The sequence below is a fragment of the Megalobrama amblycephala genome, linkage group LG7 (genome assembly GCF_018812025.1).
Source record: "Megalobrama amblycephala isolate DHTTF-2021 linkage group LG7, ASM1881202v1, whole genome shotgun sequence".
Classification (NCBI taxonomy): domain Eukaryota; kingdom Metazoa; phylum Chordata; class Actinopteri; order Cypriniformes; family Xenocyprididae; genus Megalobrama; species Megalobrama amblycephala.
This window is the reverse complement of record NC_063050.1, coordinates 10,186,190-10,199,709: the sequence shown is the minus strand read 5'-3', so window position 1 is coordinate 10,199,709 and position 13,520 is coordinate 10,186,190. Positions and strand designations below refer to the sequence as shown.

The 13,520-nt window shown below is 36.6% G+C and overlaps 2 protein-coding genes across 4 annotated transcripts in view; both read right to left on the bottom strand.

Moving 5' to 3' along the window:
- LOC125271244 (polymeric immunoglobulin receptor-like) overlaps positions 1 to 13,520 on the bottom strand; it is a 477,349-nt gene that overhangs the window by 110,376 nt on the left and 353,453 nt on the right. The gene's annotated exons all lie outside the window — the stretch shown is intronic.
- Positions 1 to 13,520, bottom strand: part of LOC125271202 (sialoadhesin-like) — a 136,104-nt gene that overhangs the window by 70,247 nt on the left and 52,337 nt on the right. The gene's annotated exons all lie outside the window — the stretch shown is intronic.

Here is a 13,520-nt window from a genome sequence, read left to right as displayed (position 1 = left end):
GTCGCTCTCAGCAGTGTGGGTGGCGTCAGATGTTCGTTTACAGTATATCGCTGGTCACACATTTCGAACTTCGTTTTACTCCTAAACGAAGAACGAAAAAGAACTCCTTTTAAAGTAAATCGGGGCCTTAATACTGGCAATAGCACTCAACTCTAAACTTCATGATCATCAACTCCAGCACTTTAACTTCACTGCTGCTCATGCAAACACATTCACTCTCTCATTAGATGAAGAAATGTCTGTCAATTTGAATAAATAAAGAAGTGCAAACAAGTGTCACGAGCAGGTGGTGCAAAGACATGGAGAACAAAATCACTGATTCACATAGCATATAAAAATTCTACTTAAATTCAGCATAAAATCAAAATCTATTCGACTCTATTTACTTAGTGCACATTACTAGTCTTGTGCTGAACAATTCATGCATGCTAGCTGATTCATAAAAAAACTTCAATTTCATGCTTCCAACTTTGTGGGAACAGTTTGGGGATGGCCCTTCATGTTCCAACATGACTGCGCACCAGTGCACAATGCAAGGTCCACAAAAGACATGGATGAGTGAGTTTGGTGTGGAGGAACTTGACTGGCCTGTACAGAGTCCTGACCTCAACCCGATAGAACACCTTTGGGATATTAAACCCTATGGATTTAGAATGGGATATATATTAACATATATATATATATATATATATATATATATATATATATACAGGCATGTGCACACATAGACATAAAAGGGGGCTTGAGCACCTGCCCTTTTTCCTCCTTGAGAGAATGTGCACTTTTTTCTGGGGTGTTTTTTTTTTTTTTTTAAAGGTGCCCTAGATTATGTTTTTAAAAGATGTAATATAAGTCTAAGGTGTCCCCTGAATGTGTCTGTGAAGTTTCAGATCAAAATACCCCATAGATTTTTTTTTATTAATTTTTTTAACTGCCTATTTTGGGGCATCATTATAAACGCGCCGATTTTATGCTGCGGCCCCTTTAAATCCCATGGTCCACGCCCACAGAGCTCGCGCTTGCCTTGAACAGTGCCTTAACAAAGTTTACACAACTAATATAACCTTCAAAATGGATCTTTACAAAGTGTTCGTCATGCATGCGTCGGATTATGTGAGTATTGTATACTGTTATATTGTTTACTTCTGATTTTGAATGAGTTTGATAGTGCTCCGTGGCTAAAGCTAACATTACACACTGTTGGAGAGATTTATAAAGAATGAAGTTGTGTTTATGAATTATACACTCTAAAAAATGCTGGGTTAAAAACAACCCAATTTGGGTTATTTTGGCAACCCAGCGCTGGGTCAAAAAGGGACGAACGCAACGCTGGGTTGTTTTGACCCAGCAAGTTGGGTTAAATATTTAACCCAGCATGCTGGGTTGTTTTTTGTAACCTAAATTTTGGTGTAAAATGACTACATTACAGTATTTTAATTAACCCAAATGGGTTTTTAATTAAACCCAGTAATCTTAGACATTATAAAATCACTTGTAAACACAGAATGACTATCAAAAGGTAAAAATGTATTAAAAACAAGGACAAGGGCAAACATGGTCAAAAGTAACAACATGCATGTGAGATGAAAATCAGAAAAGAATTGCAAAATCAACAGCCACAATTTGTACAGATAAATTAAATTGTTTTTCACATTTCAGTGAACACTGATGAATAGAACTGGCATTTAAGACCAAATAAGACTTTTTTTTTGCATAATATCCACTGGCAACGAAAACACTACACAAATTATTTGTGAAAATTATGTGAAAGAATGCGAGTTTGAATGAGAGTGTGAATTTCTCCACTAAACAACAATGAACAAGCATTGAAGATTTGTCAGATTATATGCTAAAAGTTCGTTGAGTCCATGAATATATACAGAACACGCATCATGGCCAATTTTCATGACCTCCTTAGGATAACTGATGTCCAGTCATGAAGCAGCTCAATCAGCACAGCAAAGGCATGCAACATCCTTTAAATTGTCCAGGACAATCTTCTCCTTTAAAAGCACGGTCACATCAGTGATCTTCGTTGGAGAAGGTTATTCTCTTTTTTGACCAGTATTCATCCTTGTCACCACCTGTTGATAGTTGATTAAAAAGAGAAAAAAGAAAATTACTAGGGAACACAAAACAAATTCCTGAAACATTTGATGGTTAAAACTGAATAATTTTCAGACAGGTGCATCCACATCATTGTGAAGGGACTCAAGAGCAGCTCTGGAGATGAAGTTCAAGTGGATTGTCCTCATACAGTGAGACTGCAGATGGATTAGATTAATCCATATACAGTAAAAATGTCCAGAGCTTACTTTTTTAGCCATAAATTTAATTGTGATCTTGACATGATATCGTTAACTGTCCAGCCCTATTCAAAAACCATGTTTTTGCCACAATGTCTTCATTTAAGGGGCCAGTGGCTCCCACAGCATGTAGTGTGGAGTCCTGCGAGATGTTTTTTCTGTCATTATGAAGCTTAAAGAGTTAGTTCACCCAAAAATGAAAATAATGTCATTAATTACTCACCCTCATGCCATTTCACACCCGTAAGACCTTCGTTAATCTTCAGAACGCAAATTAAGATTTCAGTTGAAATCCGATGGCTCAGTGAGGCCTGCATAGCCAGCAATGACATTTCCTCTCTCAAGATCCATTAATGTACTAAAAACATGTTTAAATCAGTTAATGTGAGTACAGTGGTTCAATATTAATATTATAAAGCGACGAGAATATTTTTGGTACGCCAAAAAAAAAACAAAATAACGAATTATTTAGTGATGGCGGATTTCAAAACACTGCTTCATGAAGCTTCGGAGCATTATGAATCTTTTGTGTTGAATCAGCGGTTTGGAGCGCCAAAGTCACGTGATTTCAGCAGTTTGGCGGTTTGACACGCGATCCGAATCATGATTCAACACGCTGATTCATTATGCTCCGATGCTTCCTGAAGCAGTGTTTTGAAATCAGCCATCAGTATATAAGTCGTTATTTTGTTTTTTTTTTGGCACACCAAAAATATTCTTGTGGCTTTATAATATTAATATTGAACCACTGTACTCACATGAACTGATTTAAATATGTTTTTAGTACATTAATGGATCTTGAGAGAGGAAATGTCATTGCTGGCTATAGAGGCCTCACTGAGCCATCGGATTTCAACTAAAATATCTTCATTTGTGTTCTGAAGATGAACGAAGGTCTTATGGGTGTAGAACGACATGAGGGTAAGTAATAAATTACATTCATTTCATTTTTGTGTGAACTAACCCTTTAACAGTTAACATGTCAAAAAAATCTTTTTTAAAAAATAAATAACTACTTTTTTCTTGAAGTATTAAAACAGACATGACATACCTCACACATTTTGATGAACTTGGAGGGCTCCTCTTTAAAGTATTAGTTCACCCAAAAAAAGAAAACTGTCATAATTTACCCTTCCTCATGTCGTTCCAAAACCATAAGACATTTGCTAATCTTTGAAGCACAAATGAAGATATTTTTAATATTCTCTCAATTGTTTGTCCATCCATTGCAAGTCTGGGAGTCCAACATTTTTGAATTTTCTGAACAGACATGATTGCTTTACATGATATGAACAGATATAATTTAGAATTGTATTCACATATAAATATTGGTATGGACTACTACAATAACTTTGCATTTTTGAAGCTTAAAAATACTGATTATGTAGACTAAATGGATAAAAATAAATAAATAAAAAAGATGAGAATATTAAAAGTATCTTCATTTGTGTTCCATAGATGGACAAAAGTCTTATGGGTTTGGAAAGACATGAGGTTGGGTAAATGGTGACAATTTTTATTTTTGTGTGCACTATTCCTTTAAGAAAGGAAGACCAAGGAGAAGGGCTCCTCTCCACAGTTGGTTTGAGTTCTGCAATGACCAACACGGACATCAATTATTTAAAAAAATGTCAAGAAGTCATACTGTTGTTGCATAAACATTTTAATTAACGTTAAACAGGCAGTAGACAACAGAAACGTTGATTTTCTAACAGTAAACTCACATAAACTCAAAAGAATGGAGCACTCCTAGGTCTCTGGTTTGATCTACAAAATCAAACATGTTTTTATCAAAAAACAACTGATAATGACATGGAATTTTAAATTACTTACCATAAATCGTCTTTCCCTCTCTCCTTCTGTACGTTAACGTTAGCCGAGAAGATCGCGCAGCAGTCGTCTGTCGGTTACTCCTGGTGTGGTCCAAATGAACAAACAAAGTGCAACAAGTCAGAAATATTACATGCAAAACATTCATTTGAACAATTATCGCTTCAATATCATCAAAATAAACCAACCTTTACCACATATCGTAGTTTCATTTCCTTAAGGAAAACTAGGTCATTACATTCGGGTTAACCGCGAAGATTAAAGTTAAATAATGAATTAAAACGTGAATCTGTTGATAACCTTCCATTAACAAACGTCAAGAAACTTGTAAATATGACACAAGAAGACCACTATATTTAAAAACGTCTCTTTGACTGAATAAATGAGGCCGTTGAGACATGAGGCGAATGAGGCAAAAACCGCGAAAATTTCCATCTAAGTTCTTTTCTGACTTTTTTCGCCTTCAAATACATCTCGAAATACTTTTGGACAGAAATAAGTGAAAATATCTTTAATTATTTATCTTTACTTACCATAAACCGTCTTTCACTTGATTCCAACCGAAGACGCGGAGAAAATGGCGGCTTCTCGCACCGGAGTCCTCAGTGCTGTTAACATGACGTGCATGCTCTCCAGCACTGCTGGGTTATGAATAAAAGGGATCTTCAACCCAAAATTGGGTTGACTTAACCCAGCGTCCTTACCCAGCAGTCTCAACCCAGCGGTTGGGTTGAAAAAACAACCCAGCATTTTTTAGAGTGTACAGACTGCAAGTGTTTAAAAATGAAAATAGCGACGGCTCTCTTGTCTCCGTGAATACAGTAATAACCTATGGTAACTTTAACCACATTTAACAGTACATTAGCAACATGCTAATGAAACATTTAGAAAGACAATTTACAAATATCACTAAAAATATCATGTTATCATGGATCATGTCAGTTATTATTGCTCCATCTGCCATTTTTCGCTATTGTTCTTGCTTGCTTACCTAGTCTGATGATTTGGTTGTGCACATCCAGACGTTAATACTGGCTGCCCTTGTCTAATGCCTTTTATAATTTTGGAAACGTGGGCTGGCATATGCAAATATTGGGGGCGTACACCCCGACTGTTACGAAACAGTCAGTGTTATGTTGAGATTCGCCTGTTCTTCGGAGGTCTTTTAAACAAATGAGATTTATATAAAAAGGAGGAAACAATGGAGTTTGAGACTCACTGTATGTCATTTCCATGTACTGAACTGTTGTTATTTAACTATGCCAAGATAAATTCAATTTTTCATTCGAGGGCACCTTTAATTAATGAATATATTCCTGTTTACGCACAGCTTCCCTGTTAAACAAATATATTTGCTGAATAATAATAAAAAAAAATATATACTATATATCAAGTCGGCTTTGTCGAGTTCAGCTGCCCTCCCTCCGCGACACACCATTCATTCCCGAACGTGCGCGCACCCCGCCCCACCTCATGTTTGCTTGCTGGCTGAAAACTTGTGACAACTATTCCCGGGAAAATACAACTGCTGTCTGGCGATGAGAAGCGAAAAAGAAAAAAAGCCCTAGATGGATCCATCCCGTGCATTTCTTTCAGGTAGCCTATATGTTCACAAACATGTGACTTTGGCTATTTAAGGTTGAGATTATTTATACGTTTAACGCCGCATTAATAGTTTGACCACCATCAACGTATCTGCCTGATTTGACACTAATGCAATTTATATCATATTATAATTTTAATTATTTTAATGTGCTTTGCATTGCGTTTTGAACCATGGTAAAGATTTCTGTAGGGTTGTCAATACCAGAAGAGGAGCTTTCCATGGATGCACATCCATGATCCGCTTTATTAGACAGTTTTCTAAAGAAAAGGATGCACGATTTATTAAAACTATCCAAAAATCATAATACAGCATTACATAATGCTATTCTTAAATCTACGCTTACACATGATAATACATATAAAAATGTAAACCCTCGCTCTGTCTTTGCATGTTTGATGTCCACATATTCTTGTTAAAGAAATTACAGTGGCATTTCTATCAAAAAAAGGTGGCCGAATATTATTATTTAACTAATAATATATTTAGGGGCCAAGCCCCGAAGGGGCTGTAGCCCCTATTGTAATTGTACGTTTTCCCTTTTATTATTATTATTCTTCCTCCCGAATGGGAGTCTATGGCAGCCCTATCAACGGAACATGAGAAAATGATGAAATTTGGCACAGTTGTAGAGATGCTCATGAACAGTGATTGGACCAAATTTGGAGTCTCTAGAACCAACTCTATAGCGCCACCACCAGTTCAAAATTTCAACATTCTAACGGTTTTAACATTTGAACTGTTTGTCATAGAAAAATTTAATTTAGTTCATCTGATTCGTCTCTTCATGCTGATGCTATTCAACTTCTTACATTAAGTCTCCACCCATTACAGTAGCGGCCATTTTGAAAAGTACAGTATTTGTTTTTTTCGCTTCTCCTCCTTCAAAATTTGTCCAATTTTGTCCAATCTTTGATCAGATTATCTTTGGACTGAGCCGCACAGAAATGACTGAACAGATTTTTTTTATTCATCTTTGTTCAAAGGTTATGATGTCACGAAGTTAACGAGGTCGACCCGAAATTAGTATAGAGGCTGTATCTCGGCCAAACTTTGAGCAATCGAAACAAAAATTGGTACGCTTCATCAGAACCATGGTCTGAGGGTCTATGCCAAACTTGGGAACAGCGCCACCTACAGGTCATGAGATATGAAAAATGGCTATTTTGGCCAATAACTTTTGAACAGTTTGTCAGAAAATCAAGATCTTGGTGTCTATGGATTCCTTGGATCATGCCGAATCCGACGATACCGATTCTGTCAATATTGGATGAATCACGTGTCCGCCATTTTGAATTTTGTCATAAATTGCGATATCTTTTAAACAATTTGACATATCTTCACAAAAATTGGTATGTATGACCTTTAGAAGGTCGTGAAGGTACCTGAGAAGTTTCAGCACAGCGCCACCTACTGTTCCACAGATGTAATGATTATTTCAAAAACGCTTATAACTTTTGAAAACACTTTCCAAAATGTGTATGCTTCATGTCATTTTATTCCCTGGCTTATGCCGATTCCGACAATGTATCATTTGTCATTTTCCTTAAATGTACCTGTCTGCCATATTGAAGTAAATGAAAAACAGTTTTTTCGCTACTCCTCCTACAAATTTTGGTCAATTTTGTCCAAAATCAGCTCAGATGATCTTTGGACCGAGCCGCACAGAAATGACTGAACAGATTTTTGATATTCACTACCATTTCCGAGATATTCATCTCTGAATGTGACCTTGCTTGTGTTTGTTGTCTTATGCTAGTTAGCTTAGCACAGTAATTGCTTAGCATGCTAAACTATTGCTATTCTTTCTAATGTGGTCTTCAGTCAACAGGTTAACCAAAACTTAGTTGGCATTAAATAACTTTGCATACTAATATGGTTAACATGCTATGAAGCTTTTTTTTTTGTGAACTCTTTCTCACACTGAAACCTCTGCTTAGCATACTGATGAACTTGCATGGCTGATTAGCTCAATGTGTTACGCCACGGATCCCGAATGCTCTGCATCGTGGGTTCGAAACTCAGTGTGACACATGCCCAGACCGCATGAGGTACTGTGGCAGGAAAAGATGCAGAACTTGTGTCTGTTCTAGGCATTCTGCCTAAAACTGGTCTAATCTGAAGCTATCACATGCAATTCCTTTATGTCCAAATTCGTAGTTATTCTTCTTCCCCCTGTATGGTAATCAATGAACCATAAGAAGGAAAATTATCAAATTTGGCATGCTTGTAGTGATAGTAATTAAAAGTAATTTGACCAACTTTGGAGTATCTAGGACTAAGTCTATAGCGCCACCACCAGTTCAAATATTCACTTTTGTAAAGGTTATAACTTTTGAACCCTTTGTTCCAGAAAAATGAATGTCAATACAACTGATTCCTCTCTTCATACTGATCACATTCAATATCTTACATTAAGTCTCCACCCAGTACAGTAGTGGCCATTTTGAAAAGTACAGTATTCAGTTTTTTCGCTACTCCTCCTTCAAAATTTGTCCAATTTTGTCCAAACTTTGATCAGGTGATCTTTGGTCTGAGCCGCACAGAAATGACTGAACAGATTTTTTTTATTCATCTTTGTTCAAAAGTTATGATGTCACGAAGTTAACGAGGTTGACCCAAAATTGCTATAGAGGCTGTATCTCGGCCAAACTTTGAGCAATCAAAACTAAAATTGGTACAATTGATCAAGACCATGAGCTGAGGTTCCATGCCAAATTTGGGAACAGCGCCACCTACAGGTCATGAGATATGAAAAATGGCTATTTTGGCCAATAACTTTTGAACAGTTTGTCAGAAAACTGTCTATGGATTCCCTGTGCCATGCCGAATCCGAGGATATCGAATTCGTCAACATCGGATGAACCACGTGTCCGCCATTTTGAATTTTGTCATAAATTGCAATAACTTTTAAACAATTTGACATATCATCACAAAATTTGGTACATATGACCATCAGAGTGTCCTGAAGGTACATGAGAAGTTTCAGCACAGCGCCACCTAGTGTTCCACAGATATAATGATTTTTGCAAAATTGCTTATAACTTTTGAAAACATTATCCAAAATTTGTCTGCTTTATGTCATTTTATTCCCTGGCTTATGCCGATTCCGACAATGTGTCATTTGTCATTTTCCTTAAATGTACCTGTCTGCCATATTGAATTAAATCAAAAACAGTTTTTTCGCTACTCCTCCCACAAATTTTGGTCAATTTTGTCCAAAATCAGCTCAGATGATCTTTGGACCGAGCCGCACAGAAATGACTGAACGGATTTTTGATATTCGCTACCATTCCCAAGATATTCATCTCTGAATGTGACCTTGCTTGTGTTTGTTGTCTTATACTAGTTAGCTTAGCACAGTAATTGCTTAGCATGCTAAACTATTGCTATTCTTTCTAATGTGGTCTTCAGTCAACAGGTTAACCAAAACTTAGTTGGCATTAAATAACTTTGCATACTAATATGGTTAACATGCTATGAAGCTTTTTTTTTTGTGAACTCTTTCTCACACTGAAACCTCTGCTTAGCATACTGATGAACTTGCATGGCTGATTAGCTCAATGTGTTACGCCACGGATCCCGAATGCTCTGCATCGTGGGTTCGAAACTCAGTGTGACACATGCCCAGACCGCATGAGGTACTGTGGCAGGAAAAGATGCAGAACTTGTGTCTGTTCTAGGCATTCTGCCTAAAACTGGTCTAATCTGAAGCTATCACATGCAATTCCTTTATGTCCAAATTCGTAGTTATTCTTCTTCCCCCTGTATGGTAATCAATGAACCATAAGAAGGAAAATTATCAAATTTGGCATGCTTGTAGTGATAGTAATTAAAAGTAATTTGACCAACTTTGGAGTATCTAGGACTAAGTCTATAGCGCCACCACCAGTTCAAATATTCACTTTTGTAAAGGTTATAACTTTTGAACCCTTTGTTCCAGAAAAATGAATGTCAATACAACTGATTCCTCTCTTCATACTGATCACATTCAATATCTTACATTAAGTCTCCACCCAGTACAGTAGTGGCCATTTTGAAAAGTACAGTATTCAGTTTTTTCGCTACTCCTCCTTCAAAATTTGTCCAATTTTGTCCAAACTTTGATCAGGTGATCTTTGGTCTGAGCCGCACAGAAATGACTGAACAGATTTTTTTATTCATCTTTGTTCAAAAGTTATGATGTCACGAAGTTAACGAGGTTGACCCAAAATTGCTATAGAGGCTGTATCTCGGCCAAACTTTGAGCAATCAAAACAAAAATTGGTACAATTGATCAAGACCATGAGCTGAGGTTCCATGCCAAATTTGGGAACAGCGCCACCTACAGGTCATGAGATATGAAAAATGGCTATTTTGGCCAATAACTTTTGAACAGTTTGTCAGAAAACTGTCTATGGATTCCCTGTGCCATGCCGAATCCGAGGATATCGAATTCGTCAACATCGTATGAACCACGTGTCCGCCATTTTGAATTTTGTCATAAATTGCAATAACTTTTAAACAATTTGACATATCATCACAAAATTTGGTACATATGACCATCAGAGTGTCCTGAAGGTACATGAGAAGTTTCAGCACAGCGCCACCTAGTGTTCCACAGATATAATGATTTTTGCAAAATTGCTTATAACTTTTGAAAACATTATCCAAAATTTGTCTGCTTTATGTCATTTTATTCCCTGGCTTATGCCGATTCCGACAATGTGTCATTTGTCATTTTCCTTAAATGTACCTGTCTGCCATATTGAATTAAATCAAAAACAGTTTTTTCGCTACTCCTCCCACAAATTTTGGTCAATTTTGTCCAAAATCAGCTCAGATGATCTTTGGACCGAGCCGCACAGAAATGACTGAACGGATTTTTGATATTCGCTACCATTCCCAAGATATTCATCTCTGAATGTGACCTTGCTTGTGTTTGTTGTCTTATACTAGTTAGCTTAGCACAGTAATTGCTTAGCATGCTAAACTATTGCTATTCTTTCTAATGTGGTCTTCAGTCAACAGGTTAACCAAAACTTAGTTGGCATTAAATAACTTTGCATACTAATATGGTTAACATGCTATGAAGCTTTTTTTTTGTGAACTCTTTCTCACACTGAAACCTCTGCTTAGCATACTGATGAACTTGCATGGCTGATTAGCTCAATGTGTTACGCCACGGATCCCGAATGCTCTGCATCGTGGGTTCGAAACTCAGTGTGACACATGCCCAGACCGCATGAGGTACTGTGGCAGGAAAAGATGCAGAACTTGTGTCTGTTCTAGGCATTCTGCCTAAAACTGGTCTAATCTGAAGCTATCACATGCAATTCCTTTATGTCCAAATTCGTAGTTATTCTTCTTCCCCCTGTATGGTAATCAATGAACCATAAGAAGGAAAATTATCAAATTTGGCATGCTTGTAGTGATAGTAATTAAAAGTAATTTGACCAACTTTGGAGTATCTAGGACTAAGTCTATAGCGCCACCACCAGTTCAAATATTCACTTTTGTAAAGGTTATAACTTTTGAACCCTTTGTTCCAGAAAAATGAATGTCAATACAACTGATTCCTCTCTTCATACTGATCACATTCAATATCTTACATTAAGACTCCACCCAGTACAGTAGTGGCCATTTTGAAAAGTACAGTATTCCATTTTTTCACTACTCCTCCTACAATTTTTGTCCAATTTTGTCCAAAATCAGCTCAGGTGATCTTTGGACCGAGCCGCACAGAAATGACTGAATGGATTTTTGATATTCGCTACCATTCCCAAGATATTCATCTCTGAATGTGACCTTGCTTGTGTTTGTTGTCTTATGCTAGTTAGCTTAGCATGCTAATTGCTTAGCATGCTAACCAGTTGTCATTCTCTTTAATGTGGCTCTTCAGCTATCAAGTTAACCATGAGCTTCATTAGCATTAAGTTAGCTTAGCATGCTAATATGGTTAGCATGCTAAGTAATGCTTTTTTGTAAATTCTTTCTTACACTAAAAGTTCTCTTCCACAGATTGTTGAATGTGCATCCTCAAGTAGCTCAATGTGTAAAGCCAGTTACCTGATGAGCTCTGCACCCCAAGATAGTGGGTTCGAATCCCAGGTGGAGCGGTTTTATGAAATAGTGTGTTTTGATTCCTTTACTGCCTCTTGGATTAGAAATAAATGCTTTTTGTTTCATGCTGTGTTCATTTTCATCTAAGCTTATGTACATTCTGAGTTCATTTTCGCCCGTAATTCTGAACCAGCTGTTTCATGTTTGTTCATTTTCTGCTGTTTTTCCTCTTCCTGCTCTGTATTGCGCTACAGCATGATGAGCTGCAGAATGATCTAAAGTAGTTATTAAATATAACATTCAGTGCAGTTTTATAAAAATTCTTCATTTTGAGTTCATTTTCACATGAACTAATGAACTTCGGCAGGTGTGCCAACATTCACCTGCACAGTGGTGCAATGAGATGAGAAATGGACACTGGACTCGGAGGTCGTGGGTTCGAATCCCGTGTGGGGTTCCTTTACACAATTGTGTGTAATGAGTCATTTTGATACCTTTTTTATCCAAATAAGCATTGTACTAATCTTTATTCCTCTTGAATGAGATACAAGTGTTTTTAGTTCATTCCCTGTTCATTCTCTGAACTTCTATTGATTTTCATTTCATTTCCACCTGTCCTTCTGAACCAGCTGTTTTGCATGTACATTCAATTTCTGCTGTTTTTGCTCTTCCTGCTCCGTATTGCGCTACTGCCCCTTCTGGGGCTTGGCCCCGAATTGCTGCTTGCAGCTATATTTTTAATTATGGTTGTTGGCTTTGATCGTGGATTTGATCGTGCTGTGCTGTGTAACTACAAAAATCAGCAGGCTTTTGGTGCCCTCTGCAGGCATTTATTATAATATATAATGTATTTATAACATTTCAGGGGGGAAAAACAACTCTTGATGTGTTTAAATATACAGATTAGCTTGTTTTGGTTAATTTAGAAGAAATCTACACATGCAAACAGACGGATGGTAGTACATCTAAATGTGGCATGTGCAACCAGGTTAAGTTAGGATTTAGGGTTAAGTTTTCTTTCCATTAGAGTAAAAGACATGGCAGCAAAAATGAACCAAAATCTTAAAATCGTCCCCTACATGAAAGAAGTATTACAATAACACCAAAAGAATTAAAACGATTTATTGATTTGTGCAAAATAAACAAATTATTAGTGAAACTACGTCCCTCTCCTTGGTGCAGTAATTTATTCTAAATATATAGCTACTTGAAAGTAGTTGCTGTTGCCTGCTCTTGTGATAAACACCTGAATACTAAAGAAGAACATGGTCTCTGTGTGAACTGATTATTTTGTAGAAATCTGTGGAGTATAAAACAATTGTGTGAGTGTAAGGGAATTAAAATAAATTGGTAAGGAAGTCAGAGTTGTCTTAATATATTTAAGGGTTTATTAATTTTTTAAATAAATAATTATGAGAAGTGCCTTTTTCCACTTGAGCCCCTGCCCCCCAAAATGTCTGTGCACGTCCCTGTATATATATATATATATATATATATATATATATATGTGTGTGTGTGTGTGTGTGTGTATGTTTTTGTACATAATTATCATGATATAGTAAATAATACTCCACTATAATTAGCTGTTCTTGCAGTATTATTTTTATTAGGTAATTATTCATTTACAGAATATCTGAATCTGTAGAATCTGGATACAATTTGACTTCCAAATGACATTTAAATTTTTACTATCATTCAACATATGTATTTGTCATAAGAATAACATTGTATACAACAAT